The sequence below is a fragment of the Armigeres subalbatus genome, chromosome 1, assembly GCF_024139115.2.
Source record: "Armigeres subalbatus isolate Guangzhou_Male chromosome 1, GZ_Asu_2, whole genome shotgun sequence".
NCBI classification, from domain to species: domain Eukaryota; kingdom Metazoa; phylum Arthropoda; class Insecta; order Diptera; family Culicidae; genus Armigeres; species Armigeres subalbatus.
The window spans coordinates 286,831,036-286,834,501 of NC_085139.1; positions in this window are offsets into that span (position 1 = coordinate 286,831,036).

Below are 3,466 nucleotides of genomic sequence, written 5' to 3' on the forward strand. Positions count from 1 at the left end.
GTGGATCTCCCGGAGGAATTCACGTAGGAACTGCCGGAAGAGCTCCCGTAAGAACTCCCGGAGGAATTTCAGGAGAAAGAAAAAAAACTCCCAGAAAAACTATCGGAAGAACTTCGGGAGGAATTTCCAGCTAATTTTCTGAAGAAAACCTTAATGATTTCCTGAAAAAGCCTGAATGATCTCCTGGAAGAGCTACTGGTGGAACACACGGTGGAGTTTCTGAAGAAACTACCGGAGATTTTTTAAATGAACCCCCGGAGGAACTGCCAGTGAATCTACCAGAAGACTTCTCGGAAAAAAATCTTGGAGAATTCATATTATAGACAAAATTCGTCGAGCTGAAACCTTTGTAGAGGTATGTAGCAGGACCATCATCATCATCAGAGGACCTCCCGGAGAATTCCTTGAGGAGCTTCTGGAGGAATTTCTGTATAATTCCCGGAGGAAATTCTGGAGAAATTCCCGGCAGAATTTTCAGAGAACCCCCGTAGGAACTGCCGATAGAACTACCGGAATAATTCTCGGAGGTAATCCTGGAGGAATTCTTGGAGGATCTGCCGGTTGAACTCCTGGAAGAATTCTCGGAGGATCTCCCGGAGGAATTTTCGAAGAAACTTCTGGAGGATGTCCAGTGGAATTCTTTCAGGATTTCTTTAGGAATTAATCTAGCAATTCCTCCAAAAATTCCATTGTTGATTTTATTTTCGGTATAATTTCTGTATAAATTTTCGGTGGAATTCCTGGAGAAATTCTTTGAAATTTTCACAAGAAATTATTCGAAACTTTCACGGAAAAAAATATGGACTTTACAAAGGAAGTTCGAAGATTTTCCGCGAGATTCTCAGGAATATTTATTGGCAATTCTGCGGAATTTCCACGGAATTTTCTTAGGAATTCCGAGGTACAGATTTTTTTATGAGAAACAGCACGAAAGAATTATCTGAAGGATTTTCTTATAAAGGAATTCGTGGAGGATTTCTAGGATTAAATAATGGTGGAATTTTTGGTCAATTCCGTCAATCCCATCAATTTCGGGTGGAATTCCTGAAGACATTGCCGAAGAAATTGCTGGAGGCATTTCTGAAGAATCCGGGCGTGATTGCGTCACGTTTACTGGCATTACGTTTTAGTACAAAACGCTGACGCGCAACGCGCTCTTGTGATCCAGCCTTCACTGTTGGTTGTGGATTTGGATTCAAAGTGTTTGGAACTTCGAAGGAAAAAGTACCAAGCACTAGTTGTTTCTTTAACCAAGAAACCTACTCTTCTCACGATGACACCGATTTCGCAAAAATCAATGAGAGACGGTCTTTCTTTTCTGACAAATGAAGAATGAACTCTACTCTAACGATGCTGAGATGGTAATAATTTTATTTCCTATTTCTACTTACAATTATGGATTTTCTTATGTCTAAGTTTTACCTGATCCTAACGTCTTTACCTGACCTGACGCCGATCTTCCCGCCACGCCGTCATCACGGGTAGTTTATCATTTCTTTCGTCGTCTCTTGGCTTTGTTTATTTATTGTCTTTCGGTGACGCACCAAACCATATTCGCATTCCGACCCTATCATAAACGTACATTTTCTTATCTTTATGCTAAACTTTATTGCTCAGACATCAACATGCCGCCTTCCGTAATTCAACCGCGTTGGATTACCAAATCAAACTCCTTGGTCTAAAACTCTCGGATGTCTACGTCTCGGAGTGTTTGCGATTGTTGGAACCTCTATTCCTGATTCAACTTGATTTTCATTTCGTCTTTTATTTTTATACATATAAAAAAGTATAATTCCGACAGTAATAATAATTATTACTATTGATCCTGATCCTATCATGGCAATATGAGCTGTTTCTGTCTTAATTGGAATATCCGTAAACACCATAACTTCCTTTTCATACGGATTTTTAAGCTTCTCTACTAGCATTGTTCCGTTTGTTGTGTTATCAAATGAATAATCTATTTCATAAGGTAATTGAATCGTTGGTTTAAAAATGTATGTGCTCCTTTTGTCTCGCCAATCATTCTTGCATAATAAACTAACTGTTTTGTTCTAATGAAGCAATCCGGTTTCAAAGTTACTTTCGCAATCTTATATGGAGGAGATGATAACATTATCACAATGAATAATTATATCTTTCGCATTGCTAGTATAATACAAAATAACATTCTGCTCATTCAAAGAAAACAACCGTGTATCCAATTTATCAAATCGTTTTGATGGGCATTTAATTTTAAGTTTCTTATGAAGGATTGCAGCAGCTACACAATCAGCCTTTCTCATTATTACTGGTTGGTCAATCATAAAATGAGATTTATTAAAGCTCTTCATATTCTCCTTAGGATAAAGAATTCTTCCAAATGATTGATAGCAATTACTGATTCTTTTATCTCAATCATGGTTCCATTATCTATATTGGGTACCGGAATCACATTAAAAGCTCAAAATTGTCTCTATTCACGATAATTGAGTCCATGAAAATAATCATCGTTCCATTCTCCATTTTTGTTTCGAATTTAATAGCTTGTGGATCAGATAAGACAGAATAACCATTTGGCATCTTCTCTTGTATTCCCTTCAAAGTCTTATTGAGTTCTTCTCCGGTCAATGGATGTGATCTTAAATTTTTGTACTTATTAGAGATAGCTTGTAGAACTTGTGTTGCTAACATAGCTGTTTCAAGTACCTTGGTCTTGAACATTTCAACACGTTGCGGAGTATTTTGTTGTTGTAGTTCGACCATACCCTTCTTTATGTTATAAATCCGATTGTTGAATTCGTTACCCATCTTTTCTGCTTTGACATCAATCGCTTTAGTAATTTCAGATAATTCATGAAGCTTTTGTTCTTCATGTACTCGGACACTTTGTAACTCCTCTTCCATGTCATTACCACCAAATAATAAATCTTTCAAGAAACCAAGAATTCCACCACTTCTCCTTTCCCTGTGCGAGATCTTAACCCCTTGAAGAACATTATCGCATTGCTGCTCAATTGATAAAATTAGGCTTTCCATTGATTTATCATTTGTTTTGTTACCAATAAACTTCAAGGCTTCATTTAAATTTATATGCATATGATTTATTTGAAGAATATCATCTGATGGAACAACATTACTGGTAATCTGTGTTCTCCAAATGCCTCGTTTTATCAAGCAACTTCCGATATGATCAAATATTATTCCATCCTCGTCAATAGGATTAATTTGTAATCCATTCACCGTATTAACGTGTAACATAATCAATAATACGGACATAAACGTGCCAAGCCGTGAAACCTTCTTATCATTCTTTTACTTAAATTATTGGTCGCAATATTCTTGCGCTCCTCTTGAATTTCGCTGGTGCTCTTTTAACATCTAAAATCGCCATATTAACAGTAGGTCTAATAAAATGCCCTTTATTAGTTTTCACAACTGCTGATCTTACTTGACCATCTTTTCCCGGTCTCACCTCAGTTATAAT